This window comes from Ctenopharyngodon idella, chromosome 11, assembly GCF_019924925.1.
Source record: "Ctenopharyngodon idella isolate HZGC_01 chromosome 11, HZGC01, whole genome shotgun sequence".
Taxonomy (NCBI): Eukaryota; Metazoa; Chordata; class Actinopteri; order Cypriniformes; family Xenocyprididae; genus Ctenopharyngodon; species Ctenopharyngodon idella.
In genome coordinates, this window is record NC_067230.1 from 25,819,037 (window position 1) to 25,836,954 (window position 17,918).

The 17,918-nt window shown below is 37.8% G+C and overlaps 1 protein-coding gene across 2 annotated transcripts in view; it reads left to right on the top strand.

Moving 5' to 3' along the window:
• The window catches only part of slc38a3a (solute carrier family 38 member 3a), a 49,331-nt gene that overhangs the window by 1,741 nt on the left and 29,672 nt on the right, over window positions 1-17,918 (top strand). The window lies entirely within an intron of this gene.

Sequence of the window (17,918 nt, forward strand, 5' to 3'; positions counted from 1 at the left end):
TCAACAAAGGTTATTTATTCTTATCCTAAGGCATTTTGGGATGGCAATTTTGTATTTGATTCAGAATTCAATTTCGGTGTGATGGTGATGCACTAGGACGGGTGGTCCGATCTGAACCCTGCTAGCTTTAGTAGATTAGTCTGATGTTAGTCTGTTTGTGATATCAGTGCAGCTGGTATTTAATTCCTCATAAATGAAAAGCAAACATTAATTATTTGCTTAATATGCATGAAAAGTGTGCTGCAAGAGAGTTTGAATCCGTAAAGAAGCATGGCTTCGTGACTCAAGGTGATTTTGTTCTTTTTGATATTTTTTATTTATTGATAGACATAATTTTGGTCCTATCATTCATTTTAAACTTGCAGAGCTTTAAATGCACAACTTGCATAAAAATATTGATTAAAGGGTTAGGCCAAGTTCACCTAAAAATGAAATTTCTATCATTAATTACTCACCCTCATGTCGTTCCAAACCCGTAAGACCTTCGTTCATCTTCGGAACACAAATTAAGATATTTTTGATGAAATCCAAGAGGTTTTTTTTTGTTTATCTCCCATAGAAAGCAACAAAATTAACACATTCAAGGTCCTGAAAAGTAATAAAGACATTGTTAAAATAGTCCACGTGACTACAGTGGTTTAAACTGAATGTTATGAAGCGACGAGAATACTTTTTGTGTGCCAAAACAAAACAAAAACATGCATGTGCCGTGCTGCTCACGTGAACAGCGTTGGCCAATAATCAGTATTGCCAAGTCCATGGTTTTCCCGCGGAATTGGGCTACTTTTACACTATTGCCGTGGGTTGTTTTTCATGTCCGCTGGTTGAAGCGACCCCAAATCACATGATTTTTAGCAGAGTTTTGGGTGAGTTTTGTTGTGAAAACCTGGCAACCCTGCCAATAATGAGTCGGTGTTCTGATGTAGAACCCGGAAGTGCTGCACTGTGTCTATAATGTAAACAGTGTAGGAAACTGACAGGGTAGAGAAGAAATTGTTGAATGAAGTCGTTATTTTTGTTTTGTTTTTGCACACAAAAAGTATTCTCGTCGCTTCATAAAATTAAGGTTGAACCCCTGTAGTCATGTTGACTATTTTTATGATGTCTTTGCTACTTTTCTGGACCTTGAATGTGGTAATTTCATTGCTTTCTATGGGAGATTAAAAAACCTCTCGGATTTCATCATTTATTTGTGTTCTGAAGACGAACGAAGGTCTTATGGGTGTGGAATGACATGAGGGTGAGTACTTAATGACTGATATTTCATTTTTGGGTGAACTAACCCTTTAACAGTCTTTATGTCTGTTAAAATGAATGCATGTGCACTGTTCCTGTAATTGCTGGGTAGAATAACACAATAAAGCCAAAGAATAGTAGAGGACGATATATATCACAGATACAGCGCAGCTGGTCCATGATCACTGGTTCTATTGAAAGTACTTCACATCAGAAGCAGATTGTGAGTGTTGATGTGACAGCTCTCAGTGGGGTCAATTGTGTGCTTAAAGTGGGCTGAAATCACAGAAAGGACCTCCATTACTCTACAGTGTAAGATGTCTATTGTATGAAGCCCCACTTATGGATATTTATATGTTTTGTTTCACACTGAATTTATATGGAAATTTGTAGTAAGCAAGATGTGTGTCACTGAGGTTTTAAATTAATGATTGTAAATTATTAAGTAGGGAAGACAGGGAGTGACACGTTGTGAGTTGTAACGCAATCTGTTTGACCAATTAGAAATGTACTTTGTGGTGACATCACTATCATACTTGACCACTGACCAGCACTATCCTGAAGTAACATGCGCACACACACACACACACACACACACACACACACACACACACACACACACACACACACACACACACACACACACATTTAAACAAAATTTAAAAAAATAACCCAATGTGTGCACTCCCTGGCCTTTACTTTAAGATGTTTTTCTGGTGTATTTTGTGTAATGGTCACATTACACAATTAATTGCAACAGGGCTGCAATATCGTTTGATTGAGGTGTTTGTGTTGGCAAAGCTCTTGTCTGTGTCATATTGTACATGTAATTTGTCAAATTTTTTGTGTCATCTCCAACTTTGGCAGTTATGTTTCAGCATTGCTTGCAAACTGGCCATTGAAGTTTACTTAGATCAGTATTGACACTTTAGTGTTGGCAGAGCAGCACTGTCGTCCTTGTCCAACAGCAGTTTTTCTGGAGTCTAGCCATCCCATTGGCTGGCTTACCAGTTATTCCAATGCCTTTTTTGATCTATTGACTTTGAATCATCTGACCTTGTTCAAACTAGCTGCTGTATGGATAGTTTTGGCATTAGGTCTTTTTTTATGTGTTTCATTAAATATAGAGCTGTTTTACTCAGCTCGTACTGCCTTTAACATGTTCTCCAACAAGCAGATGCAGTGAGACCTGTTTTCCTGTTTGTTCGTGTGACGTTCAGTATAAAGCCTATATACTGTTACATATGCATTTCTTTTCACATTCACTTAAGACAAAACCAACTGTGTTTATACAAGGATATTTTGACATAATTTTTTACATTTTTAAATAAAAGTGTGTTTGCCACAAAGTGTTCCTTCATTTTTAAACTTTTAGTTTTACAAATAATCACATTAAAAATAACATTAAAATGGGATCATATTTAGAGATTTGAAGTGCTGGAATAAGTGTCAAGCACTTAAAAAATCATTGAAAAGTGCTTGAATTTCACTCCCAAAAGTTTGTATGAACCCTGAAATTAATTATGTAAAAACATTCGACTATTTCTGTTACAGTTAGCGTTATTCACTGGAGAGCCTTATATAACTTGTTCATTCATGGCTCAATATTTCTCCTGGTTTCCACGTTAGCTCTGTTTGATCTAATACCTGTAGTTTATAACAGAGAATACTTTGTTTGTTGTTTCTCATATGCATTATGTGCAACAGAAATGGCAGCTCTCATCAGTTGGGCAACGTGGTGGTCACACCAGTGTGACCTCTAACAAAATGTAGTTGCACCAGTACGAAAAAACGTTGCAAAATGCCTCCATTCGATCGCAGTCTGGAACCCTGATTCAGTATTTGCGCACTATATGCGTGTCTGTCTATATGAATTACTTAAAATTGTGTAATAAATCCAACAAGTACAAGTTCAGAGTCATGTACTGTAAATATCAGACAGATTGATAAGAGAACAGCAGCGTGATGTCAGAAATGTTGCATAATACACTGTTTCTGTCAGATTTCGCAGCATTTAATTACACATTAATTTCTAAGGTCTCTAAATGATCAACATGTTCAAAACTCTGCTGAAAAACTTGTTGTACACAATCTACTACATTTCTTCTGATGTCTGATTGATAGTTTATATTATTTTAGCAAGGCCTCATTTTCGATCATTTTAAACACATCCCCCTTCAGGTTTTGTACACATGTCTTTTTGCTGGGAAATTTTTACTGATTTTTATAAAGTAAATGTGAGAATAACTTTTATTTTGTTCATAATATTTCAAGATTAACACTTACTGGACTGAAGGAACATAGGTTTACTTGATTATCTTACATAATTTTTTAAAAGAAAAATCATGTTAAAATGTGAGTATCAAGTATGATACATCAGGCTTTTGAGAAACATTTATTTGTACATCTCTCAATCATCATTGCATTGCATATTATATGTTTTGCTCCCACAATAAAAAGCTTTAATCAAAAAAGCATTAAAATATCATCTTACTAAGACATAGGCTATTATTGGGAGATATAGAGGGACAACTGATATTTAAATGCACAGTAAGTAGTCTGCTATACTATATTAAAGATCTCATTAATTAACATTACACGCTATCAAAATTTTATTTAACTTTTTAGCAATATAAATATTAGAAACTAAACAAAATTGCATATTGTTGCTCAGTTTGGCCCTTCAATTTAGGAGTTTTTTCCTCCTCAGATATGAGCTCCATATTCTCTACATCATAGTAAGCCATACAACCCTGATGTGTATCTTTTTTTTTTTTTTTTTTTTTTTTTTTTTAATTTAATTTAAAAAAAATATTTTGTCTAATGGTTCAATAAAGTGCTTTTCATATACCAGTATTCATGTCTCACAATGAGCATGCTTTAATTTACTTAATGCTTTTAATTCAGTGATTTGATAAGGGATTTGACTGAATGTGACTCCAATTACAACGCCGTTAATTCTCGCCAAGTACACTCCAAGTCAATGAAACATTGTCTCTCTCTACTCAACCAATAGTGTTATTGTTAAAGAGGAAATGAATAGCTAGTATCCTTTGTCTTAAGACCTTGAAAGTGATTGGGGGTCTCTTGACGTTGTCAGCTGAACTTTGGCTTATGATTGGTCGCTCGGGTTCATCAGAGGTGTCAACAGTATATAGATTTGCCGTTTGGTCACGGTGACATCCCCTCACGACGTTCTGCTTTCACCACATGACTCAGGAGAAGAACATCAGGGAAGACAGGAGAGGGTGTCCCTTTGTTTGGGGCTGGTGTGTGGACACTGGCACAGAATGGCTTTTGATGGGCCGACCTGAAATGATACGCCCTGTTTGGGCCACTGTTATGCTCTTCTATTGTTGCAGATGACATGCCAACATGTGGAGGCTTCCCTCATCTGCTGAGCGCCTGACCGATCCAACACTGCCTTAGTGTTCTCCTCTACACTCCGAATCACACAACAACTTCCTAACAGAGAGACATGCCCCTACACACCGGAAATGGCAGTTGTGTGGAGAAAGTGAAAACAAATACGGCCTCTGAGCCAAGTGAACTCAAGTAGAGTAAGGCACATTCTTATTGAAGAATTATTCCACTGAGCAGGATATAATTACTCTAGAACTTGATTGTTTTAGATATTAATTATGGGACTTATAGAGTGAGTACTTTTACATGCTATCACTCTCTCAATGCTTCTAGACACTTTTTATCTTAGGACTTAAAAATGTATGTCATACATTGCATTATATAACAAAATATCAGACCTAGTCATATTTATTTTTTTCAAGCTTCTGAAGCAAAACATTTCACAAAAAGATTTTCAAGTATAAAACAATAGTTATAATGAAGACAAAAAAGTACTCCACCAATTTTTGGTTGTGAGATGTTTGTGGATTATATCCATAGTTAATGTGATGAACAGTACCTGTGGTTACAAGTGCCACTTGGTTTGTTTATTTATTTGTTTATTTAATATATTATTTTTAATGCAATGAAAATTATATCACCTTAACTGAATATATATATATATATATATATATATATATATATATATATATATATATATATAAAATTCATATTTTTGTGAGTGTCAACATTCTTTTTGGGGCCACTTTGTCCACTATCCAGATCTTATCATGTTAGGGTCAGCTACCCATAATGCAATGTGTGAATGAATTTTAATTTCTTTTCAAACTGTTTTTTTTTTTTTTTTGTCAGTGATTTATCAACTTGAGTGCAGTAGTATCTAATCAATGTGTTTGTGTTTTTCTTACGGACTTACATGCTCTCTGTCTTCATGCCATCGTCTTATACAATCTGGATTAATGTGACAGCTTGCCAGCTCATCACTTTTTCTTTCCCTCCTTTTTCTGTCATTTATTTATTTATTTACAGCTTAGTAAAGTAATGAGATCTCTCATGTTAGTCACACTTTTTAATCTGTCCTTTCTCACTGGATAAGGCTTTATTATTCACACAAAGTTTTCATCCAAAAACCTTGCAACTTGAAACATTCCTCACAATTGTTCCTTATTTTAATATTACAGTATTTACACCTGCAGTAACAGATAATGGATAAGAAGAGTGTGAAATGAGATGATTGGCTACTGAAGACAAAGAGCTACAGTACATAGTGGGACTGTTTCATAGTGTTTTACTTAAATCTATTTTAGAATATCATCTGTTGTTATTGGCTCTGCTCTAAAACCTAGTGAGCTTCTTTGCTGTGTACTGTCTACAATGACACATTCAAAGGCAACATCCCAACTGAATTTGAACCTCATAAGTTTTCAACAGATTTTAAACCTTATTCATATGCAGCAAATATCAAAATAAATATAGCTGCGAGCAGCAATCATCAGGGTTCAAGCACCTTAAGGCCTTTAAGCACATGCGTAAAAAGGTATTATATTTATATTTTATTATGGAAAAGACCATTTACAGCCATTACAGGCGATTTAGTAAGGAAAAACATGGTTTTCAAAGGTTTTTTGACAGTTATAGCGCCACCTATTGCCCGATCTCCACCACTTTTTTTGGGTGTCCTCAGAGTGTGCCCATACATATGCGTGTTAATTTTGGTGAAAATATCTCATTTTGTTTTGAAGTTATAGACACTTATATATATGAGAGCATAAAAAATTACCCGTGAGAGACTTTGAATGGATTTTTTTGCCACTTCCTATCAAAATTTTGACATTTGGGCATCAACTCTTAGTAAACCAACTTAGGTTCCGTGTTTTCTACGGTGGTTTCGTCCCGATCGGACTAATGGTTTCAAAGATATTCGCAAAAGTTTTCTAAGCACTAAATCACATCGTTGCACAAACCATAAGCCGAAACCTGGCAAGTCTGGTATCGTTGGACTCGGCAAGGTTTCAGGAGTCTAAGCACATGACTCAAGTGAAAATAAGTCGACCACACCTAAAGTTATACACACTTTCATCCAAAACCATTAAAAACATATGTTTTTTAAAGGTTTTTGACAGTTATAGCGCCACCTATGGTCTGATCTACACCAAAATTGGTGTGCTTCGTTAGAGTCATATGCTGCATGTGCTCACCAATTTTCGTGAAGTTCTGAGTTTACATTTAGGCTTTATAGGCTTTTGGGTATATTTAGTCACGCCCATTTTCTAAATGACCCAGTTATAGCGACCCAAAGGGTAAAGTTCAATTTTTTTTTTTTGATAATTATTGATCTAGAGAGTCCAGAGAATTGTCCTGCACTGGTTTCGTTCCGATTTGGTGAAAAACCTAGGACTAGTTTGCAAAAGTAGGTTTTTCACATATTTGCGAATAATTAATGAACGATTTGATTGACAGCAAAGTTGTTCAGCATGAGGAGATCTATCAAATGATATGCATATTGTGTGGATCTGTGAAACACCACATGATTACTGAGGCGTAAAAACTCGTTAGCGCCAACTAGTCAAAATTCTTACAGACCTCTAGGACCATGAGTCGAACATGCCCACTGAGTTTCGTTCCAATCGGCCTCCATTAACCTTGTCTAATAGGTGCTCAAATTTCATTTGCAGATGGCGGCCATGTTTTTTGAGATACGCCAATGTCCTCATAGACTATCATGCCCCCTTAGACCAAGACAGTGCATGCCAAATTTCAAGTCGATCGGACTAACGGTTGCATAGTTACAGCTGTTTTCGTATTTTTTTCAAGTTATTGCGCCAACTAGTGTCCAGTCGACACAATTTTTTTATCGTGACCAAAGATTGACCCCGTACATATGTGTACCGAGTTTGGTGCAAATATCTCATTTCGTTCTTGAGTTATAGCCATTTTAGTAAAAGTAGCTCCGCCCGATTCGAACGTTTTGGCGCCCCTTAGCGACTGTGAATCAAAATTTCAACTTTTTTTTTGATAACTTTTGATATTCAGACTCCAGAGAACATTTCTGCACTGGTTTGGTTCTGATCGGGCGAAAAACCTAGGACTAGTTCACAAAAGTAGGTTTTGGACAAGATTCAAAATGGCGGAAAATGTAATTTTTTTAAATATGGATATTTTTCTTACAAAAACCAATCGCTTTGCTTCAGAAGCCTTTATTAACCCCCTGAAGCCGTATGAATTATATTTATAATGGATGGGCGCATTTATTTTGGGCTTCAAAATCACACCCCTGTTCAGTACCATTATAAAGCTGGGAAGAGCCAGGATATTTTTAAATATATCTCTGATTGTGTTGATCTGAAAGAAGATAGTCACATACACCTAGGATGGCTTGAGGGTGAGTAAATCATGGGATAATTTTTTTTTTTTCATTTTTGGATGAACTCTCCCTTTAAAATAATTTGAAATTGATTGACTGAATTTTAAATAGAGATTTGACCTTTCATTTCTGTCTTTTCCCAGGCACAGATGTGCTGTGGTTTAGTGGTAATGTAAATAAATGATCATAATCACTGTAATGGAACATATATCACATCATTTAAACAGATGATTTACTACATTTGTTAAACTTGTTTCCCTGGCTCTCCTCATGGCCTCATGCATGTGTCCGCTGTATTCAATGTGAGTCAAGCCATTTTAGGTCTACTATTTGTAAGTGGTCTGTGTTTTACCTGTGCTTGCTTTGTGCATGTGTGATGTTAACTCCACTACCTGTGGCGATCTCAGTGTGGGAACCTGAGCAGCCCCGACAGGATGTAGAGCACAGGCCTATAAATAAATCACATTTGCAATGACTCACTCTCCACGTTGCCTCCGGGGAAAGAGACACAGAATGCGTTGGGGGTGGGAAGAGGGAGTGAAGGAGAGTAGGGGAGGAAAAAGAGGCCAGGCAAAGCTCATCATATATGATGGGCAGTGCCTGATGCCTGTGACGTCTCCAAAACCTCCACTGTAACAGATGAAGAAAAAAAAAAACTGTTTATCAGGATCTGACAGCTTCATTCTAAGCCTGAAGCCTCTTTTTGCGATGAGAGTGAGAGAATTTGCCTGGATGAATGAGATTCGCTAAATCTCCCTCTTAGGAAGCTGCACTCGAAACATGTGACGGACCTCCATGTGACGTTCGTCCCCTCCCATATGAGATGCACCTGCCTGCATTATTTGTTATTCTACATGTATTATTTAACAATAGTACGGCCCATGTTGTTTTTTTTTTAAATTTTATTTTACACTACCTTTCAAAAGTTTGGATTTAGAACTGTTTTTTATTTCTATTTAAAAATGTTGTTCTTTTGAAATTTCTATTCATCAAACATTGAGCAAAAATGTTTCCATAAAAATATCAAGATAATAAGAACAAATGTTTTTTGATCACCAAATCAGCATATCAGAATGATTTCTGAAGGATCATGTGACACTGAAGACTGGAGTAATGATGCTGAAAATTCAGCTTTGACATCACAGGAATAAATTACATTTTAAAGGGGACCTATAATGCCCCTTTTACAAGATGTAATTTAAGTCTCTGGTGTCCCCAGAATGTGTCTGTGACGTTTCAACTCAAAATACCCCACAGATCATTTGATTTATTTGATTTATTATAGCTTGTCAAATTTGGGTGTGAGCAAAAACACACTGTTTTTGTGTGTGTCCCTTTAAATACAAATGAGCTGCTGCACCCAGCCCCCTTTCCAGAAGAGGGCGGAGTTTTAACAGCTCACGCTTCGGTTGCTCAACAACAACAAAACTGGAGAATCTCACGCAGCCAAAATGACGATTGTCAGTAATGGTGTTCATCCTTACATTGTTCAAACCGGAGTCGGACACTGATGGAGAGACTCAGGAAGAAGATAGAACTTTCAGAATGCAACTGGACATTTCTGAACGGTTAGTGGATAAATTTATGTAGTTGCTGTTCAACTCGTCAACTAACATGTGCCGTCATGTTAATCTTTTGTGCAAATCCAGTGTTGAATTGACCCTCAGTCCGGTGTAAAATGATGGCTTGGTAACAACACTCTACTACAACAACTCTTCCTCTTCTCTAAAGCAGCCCAACATGGCCTCACCCCCTTTGTTGCGTGTTCTCGGGGGCAGGGTTTATGTAAATGTTGGGGTTTGTGATGTCACCAACCTCCGAAGAAGCTCGTTGTAGTCCCTACCAGCCATTTGTTGTCCTTAAAAAGCGATTTCTGTAAAAGAAAATATCTCCCTTTGAACTTTGAGCGTCGTAACTTTGCAGATGTTGTTTATGCACAAACAGCAACATTACACACTAACTAAAGTTAAAGAAGTGAAATTATAATATTAATATATTAATATATTTGTAATAATATTTCACAGTATTACTGTTTTCACTTTATTTTTGATCAAATAAATGCAGCTTTGGTGAGAATAATAGACGTCTGACAAGTAACAGTTGTGTGCATTTTCATGTAATTTAGGAGAAAGATGAAGGGTTGACAGTTGATGTCTGAATTGGTGTGTTTGGAATTAATCTCTGTAACACAGATCTCATTAATCACAAATCCTCTCTGGATGGAGGGAAAAAGAAGAGGGAAGTTCAGTACAGATGAAGACAAGCACTAGATTGTGATCCTCATTAGAGTGATGAAAAAGTGATGGCAAAGGACACTAGAGCAACAGGACCATGTTCACTCTGTTGTTTTCACTTTGATGTTTTTGATTTGTGATGCAGTTTTTCATTTCATTAGACATCCAGTATCAGATTGTCATACACTTGTAGATTCTTTGTGAGGGCTGGCCCCGAGAAAAACTGACTTTTGATTTTTCTGCGATATATATTGCGATATGAAAAAAATATTTTCATATATTTGAAAGAATAAATCATTCTTGAATGATTGGGCTGATTTTGTTGGGAAGTGCTTTAAAAAAATGAAAAATTACTTTTTTTGAGTGTGAACCATCCTTTTAGTGTTGAACGATTTGGGAAAGACTAGAAAAAATTGGATGTTCACACTTGGTTATACTCCTTACAATACTTAATGTAAGCCGGGTTCACATTGTCCGATTTTGGCCACGACTTGGCCCTCTGAGACAAATGTTGAGAATCCTAACGATTCCTCATATCCTAGGCCAAAATCTGAAGTCTTTTATCATTAGTTTGACATGTTCACCGACAGCCAATTAATGACCGTTGTGATCACATTTTACCTCAGATGAAATTCTGGCAGTGTCAGAAGATTTGATGCACAGTCCTGGAGTGTGACTTCTCCCACCACAACTGTCAAATCAAAAACCAAAAACGTCATTTTTTTTCCATTTTTCTTTTCAAAACAAGCCATGATCAAAATTAACCCTAGAGATTGTTTTTGTTTTCTAGCCACCATTTCAATCCCTCATGTAAACGCAGCTCACAGTCACTGAATGTGTCACGGATCGATGATGTAAAACTCTGGACGAGTCTTCTTGTATGCTTCTGTTTTTAACACATCTTGACTGCCGTACAGTCTCACATTAATGACAACTGAGATCCTACAGCGTGACATGGCTTACACCGGTGATCATGTTCGTACAGTCTGACAAGCAACAGTTGTAATGGACTATTATAAATCGTACAGTGTGCATCCAGCTTAAAACCTCTTTCAGCATGTATATTTTTACTATATTATATACTATATACTATATTTTTATAGTCCACATTCCCAGTTTTTGACTCCAATTTCCTCATTTTATATTTTAAACTGCAGTACTCAGAAGCACTATTAAACACCTGATATAGACATCCATGCACGGTTTCCAGGGGACTCGAGATTTTCAGTACACTATACTTACTGCCCACCAGCTTCCACCACCTTGAGATGTCGTTAAGCAGGACAGAAGTTCAACTATTCTGTACAATCTATGCAACAATATGTTTCCTTACAGTAAGGTTAATGACATGATTCTGAAGAGTGTTTACACTTCTTAACTAACCTTTACTTATGTTAGACAGCAGTTACTTAAACCGTCAGCAGAATTTTGCATTGGAAAACGAGGAGATTTTATCATGGCAGTCAGAAAATATATTTGAAGCCTTGACACGTTTGTTTATGTCTTGTTTATGTATCCATTCCTTGCACAGTTGACTGTTATCCACACACTTCAACAGCAACCTTGACAGAACGTCTGCTCTTCACATCACAGGATGCATGGTGTGATGCTAGCGCTATACATCTATGCTGGTCACATGACTGATTGTGAATGTTCTGTGCTATTTTTGACAGCGAATGGAGAATCTGGATGTTTATCCTGCAGTCAGGTGGGCATGTGATCCAGTTTTAATCCAGTTTAGCCCATGTGTGACGGCTTTGAAAAATCCAACAGATTCTGCACTTGTGTGAATAAGTGTTGGATTGTGTTTGTGGCGTATGACTCACTTAAAACATTGCTGTATTAGCTGCTCATCTAAAATGGGAGAGAACTGTCATTGTCAATCTCTTAGTTTAATCTCCAACATTTCTCTTGTGGAGGGAAATTGTGATTATACCAACCAGATTTTAAAGGAATAATTCACTCGAAATGAAAATTCTGTCATCATTTACTTACTCTCATGTTGTTCCAAACCTGTATAACTTTTTCTTCAGTGGAAGTAGGCAGCATGTTTGCTGCTTCAATAGAACGAAAGTGAATTAAAGGGTTAGTTCACACAAAAATGAAAATTCTGTCATTAATTACTCACCTTCATGTCATTCCACACCCGTAAAATCTTCGTTCATCTTCGGAACACAAATTAAGATGTTTTTGATAAAATCCGATGGCTCAGTGAGGCCTCCATTGACAGCAAGTTAATTTATACTTTCAAACGCCCAGAAAGCTACTAAAGCTGTTCATGTGACTACAGTGGTTCAACCTTAATGTTATGAAGCGACGAAAATACTTTTTGTGCACCAAAAAAAACAAAATAACTTCATTCAACAATATCTAGTGATGGGTGATTTCAAAACACTGCTTCATGAAGCTTCGAAGCTTTACGAATCTTTTGTTTTGAATCAGTGGTTCGGAGTGTGTATCAAACTGCCAAAGTCACGTGAACCATTGAAATTTCGAAATACTTATGACGTAATGAAGCCTTGTTTACTGTAATCACGTGAAATCCCAATTTCATATATATATATTTTATATATTTTTATATATTTTAATGTGTTTTTATATGAAATATGCTTGTTCTGGAGAATTATGTACTTTTTGTTCTCAATGGCGTTCTGGAAGGAAAGAGCCCTTTCATCTTCTCCAGTACATAAAGCTAAAACAAATCTCCCATAATGTTGTTTTATTAATAACCTGAATCATTTTTCTTGGAATATGGTGAATTTGACAGAATACAGTTAATCTGAGATTATAATCCAGATGGTGGATAGAGGGTTGTTCACAGCAGTTCCAAATCCTCCATCAGTTAATTAAAGACCTGGGGGTTTTGACTGAGCAATTAGCCTGAATATTACAGCGCAGGTTTAATGAAGTGAATAGCAGAGGTGTGTGAGTGTGTGCCTGGTACATGCAGCTGGTATGTCTGTAAGTAATCAGACAGCAGGGATCATTTAAAAGAGCAGGACACCAAACCACGTACAAAGCTCACGCACATCCGAAAGCTGAGGGCAAACATTCCAGTGCTGTGTGTAAACCCCTGGACCGAGTGACGTCCCGATGCAGCTTTGCCCACGTCACTGATACTGTGGAGTTGCATCAGCTGTGTCTCACTGGTTTTGTGGGGGTGCCAGATTTCTCTGTCTGTATCTGCATCTTGCTTTTTTTTTTTTTTTTTTTAAATTTTTCTTTCTTTCTGTCTTACCTCATCTCATTTTGTCTTTCATTTTACTTTTGTTAATAAGATTCTTTGGTTTTTGGAGACAGAGAGATGATTATGCTCACGTTGCTTGGGTAAGCTTAGGTAAGCTTGGGTAAAATTGTTCCACCCTTGAAAATCATGCTGTGCTCGCATTAAACACTGTCCTAATGTCCCCAGGACAGATGTACTGCTTTTATGTGTTATTAGTATTAAACCTTAGGTGCACAACTTACTTTTTTTCCCCTAAGATTTATTTTTGGTGATTTTTGCCTTTATTATGATAGGATAGTATAGAGTGGACAGGAAGCGAGGTGGGAGAGAGAGAGGGGGACGGGATCGGGAAAGGTCAGCGAGCCAGGAACAACGCTATATGTCGGCACTGCCCACGAGACTATCGGCACCGACAACTTACGTTTTTTAAATCAAACAATTTGTGATAGTGGTGATAAAATCCTGTAGACCTACAGTAGACAAGGCTACTATTCAAATATTATTGCTTTTACAATATTTAGACCAAATAAATGCAACCTTGGTGAGCAAAAGAGACTTCTTTCAAAAACATTAAAGGGGTCATGAACTGCGTTGTTTTATTGTTTTATAATGTTTCCTGGGGTGCACTTATAATGTTAGTTTGCTTTTTTAGATCAAAAATTGTCATAATTTAGAAATAAAAGGCATTTTTCCTACGCTTTTAGCCCTCTTATTTGAACGCTCTGTTTTAAGGGGCGTGTCTGCTGAGAGACTTCAGTGTAAACACCCACTGCTGTGATTGGCTAATATCTTATAGCTAAGTATTACTCTCTTGAAAACTTTTAGCACGTTTTTACTATTACAGTTCTCAAGGTTTACTAATCGTGAAAAGTGTTGATTATAGCATTATGCTTAATCTATGGCATTATATTTAGATTGTGGCATGAAAGGTTGCAGTGATGAACATTGTAGCCAATCACAGACATGTTGTTGAGCGCATGAAAGCAGTGATCTCGTCATTGCAACTCAATTTCTGCACACTAACAAATGCTTTCATCATAACTAACAGTAAAAACTTGATGTAACTAAGAGATTCGTTGAATAAAACGGGAGTTTTGGTGCATGTCCAGAACTCAGTCACTGATAAACTTGCACTGTTTGATTGACAGCTCCAGTGATTGTAAAGGGAGCGTTCTGTGATTGCTTTCTATATATAATTTAATCACTATTTAAATAACAGATTATTTTCATCCTACTAAGAGAAACAATATGAAGTTTACTGTTTAGTTACTGGTTTGATTTACTGACACATAGACAAAGAACATCTGACTGTACATGAAACATTACATATCAGATCAGGCATTAGAATGAACACAGTTACTTGTTGCATTACTGTCAAGTCCATATCATAAAAGTCTGTTCGCAAAGCCTGCGCTGAAATGCGATTGATTTGCCGCAGATTTCACAGTGAAATGTACTGAATACAAATAAATAAAGCTCAACTGAGACATTTACACTGTTGAAAATAAATAACCATATTCCTAGCATTAGGATCCTTTGAAAGTCTTGTATCGCTCTTCTCTCCTCCTCATCTCACTAACATGATAGTGGGCGGGGCTACTGTTGCAATGATGAAGTAGGCGTTGATTTCTTCTGCGGTGGCGGCGTTTCACCTATGAAGATAGGCACGTTCCATGATCAGTCGTTCGCTGGGCCTGGTGTCAAAAACTTTTATTGGACTAACAAGGAAGTTTTCAGTTCTGAAACTTACAGGATATTTTTATGGTACGATGATCTCTTATATATCAAAAGCTCAAGGAAAAGTTGATTTCTCAATTCATGACCCGTGGGTGGGCTCTTTTGACATGGGCTAGTAAGCAATCACATAGCAACCTCCCAAAACACCCTAGCAACCACCTAGAAATGGCCTAGCAACCACTCAGAACGTTGCAACCACTATTTTTAATCCCTTTTGCTCTTAATCCTCTCTCTCTGTTTTTTTTCTCTCCACCTTTTTCTGTAATCCATTCTTAGTCGATTTCTTCCTCTTTCACACTCACGTTTTTGCTGGTGTTGAATCTCGTGACAGAGAAGGATGAATCAGTCTTAATAACAGTAATTTATGGACACTTTAAACACATTCGTAGGCTGTTTTTAATGAACACTGATGTGTCGTTGCAGCACGTCTAATAAGTGCTTTTCACAGGCACCAAGCTAAATTAGCTCCTGACAACACCAAATCATGTCGCAACAAATTCATGCTCTTTTGCATGTGACTGCTTGATGTCATGCAAACATAACGAGTCCAAATTAGCATGTTCCCGTCTCATTTTGAGAACGAGGGACATTGTTACGTAAGTAGGGAGGCAATGTTATGACTCTTCAGAAGCGTGCGTCTGTACTAGTGGGTTTAGTGTTGATGAGCAACTGAAAGCAGGCTGCGCAGAGTATTTAATCCATGAATAAACTTCTCATTATTCAAGAAACTTAAGCTATGACCTAGTTGGCAAGGCAGTTTCATCCCGAGTGTGTTTAGGATTTGCCAGACATCGGCGTAGAATGAAAACAAATTCTGTTTGTGTTTTTCAGACCCGGCTGAAAGTCGTCACAAATTCTGGCGCAGAGCAAACGCAGCAGCTATTATGTGTTTAAATATGCAACAATGGGACCTGTTGCAGTTAACTCAATTGACTCCGCCCAAAGCCTTGAACTCCTCCGGCCAATCACTTGTAATCGTCTATTTGTTATGGGCAGACCACTGTCTGTCTGATTAGTGGAGTGCATGAAGGACAGGCTGGTTCTCCATTCAGCATCTTGGCACAAACCTCTGCCCCCATCATAGGTCCGTTTCCCATTCCCAAATTTAAGGTTCACCATTTTTTTTCAATTTGGGGGTCCGATGAATTACCTTTTCAGCCCTTCGAGTGCCCTGGTGAGTTTAAGCCAAGGAGGCCCCACTGATATAATGACGCTTGGCACAATCACCCTTCTGTTCCTCCAGCCCTGTTCCCAGGAAACAGCACAGCATGCACAATTGCGTACCGTGCTTTGCTGCCCAACCACATTGCTCTCGCCGTGGCTGCGCAGCAAGCCGAGTAACGTGGCATCTCACTGGATAACCCAGAGTTTATCTTCTCAGAGTTCACACCGATTCGTTTTCTGCTTGGTTATTAATTCACATTTTCGGGGCATAGCGGGGAAGAGCGAGGGGGCAGAAGGGAGAAAAGGAGCTGGAGGAACTTGAGGTTATGCCAGCCCAGAGTTTCAAGCATGAAGAGAGCATGACTGTTATGTTAAGCTTCTCCTAATTAAAAGCAAAGGAATGGGAAGAAAGCAGTAAAAAAAAAAAGCGAGATGAATGGACAAAGAGGGCCAGAACTGGTTCTGAGCTGGTCATAGCTGGTTCTGCTTGCTTTCATGGCCTTCCTCAATGGGCCCACTGGTTTGGAGTGTAGGTTCCCTCCCCTCCTCTTTCCCCTTACTTCTGTTTATGCTTTGTAGCTAATGTGATACTAGGGCTCTGTCCTTTCAGACCAGGATTGGGAATACCAGGGGGCCAAATGGGAGCCTGGAGACACATGTCAGCTTGTGCTTTCAGGACTCGGCACTCCAACAGGTCCATCATAAGCAGCCACAGGGAGTCAGGCACCAAAGAAGACAGGAAGAGACCACAAAAACAGCTATAGAGACATCAGGAGCCATATAGTGAAAGGAAAGAAGCGAGAACAACACCTCTCAGTAGAGTCAGGAAAGTGACAACTTATTCAGTTAGACGGTATCGGTGCAAAAGGTTACCGGCTGTTTTGCAAAGTTAATTTGGCAGTGGCAGAGATTTTGATAGAGCTGTTTTGCCATGCAAGAAGGAAGAAAAACATGAGAGAAATACAGAGAGTCAAAAAGGAAGCTCTGTCTGTCCATCAGGGATATAAAGCTTTTTAATTTAATTTTAAAATCTTTCATGTTTTATCAAGCTGTCATTCAGAGTTCATCCCGGCGAACCTTCCTTTTTGTTGTTAAAAATGACACTTATTGCAGTTATATAAATGTTTAGTTCATTTTAAAGGGATAGTTCACCCAAAAATGAAAATTTGATGTTTATCTGCTTACCACCAGGGCATCCAAGATGTAGGTGACTTTGTTTCTTCAGTAGAACACAAATGATGATTTTTAACTCCAACTGTTGCAGTCTGTCAGTCGTATAATGCATGTCAATGAGAACACAATCTATAAGAGTCAAAAAAACATGCACAGACAAATCCAAATTAAACCCTGCGGCTCGTGACGACACATTGATGTCCTAAGACACGAAACGATTGGTTTGTGCGAGAAACCGAACAGTATTTATATCATTTTTTACCTCTAATACACCACTATGCCCAACTGCCTTGCGCACGGCATCCGGTGCGTGAGGTGTGTATGCGCTCTGGCGTAGTTTAAAGGATTAGTCCACTTTCAAATAAAATTTTGTCACCAAGATGTTCATGTCTTTCTTTCATGTCTTCGGTCGAAAAGAAAT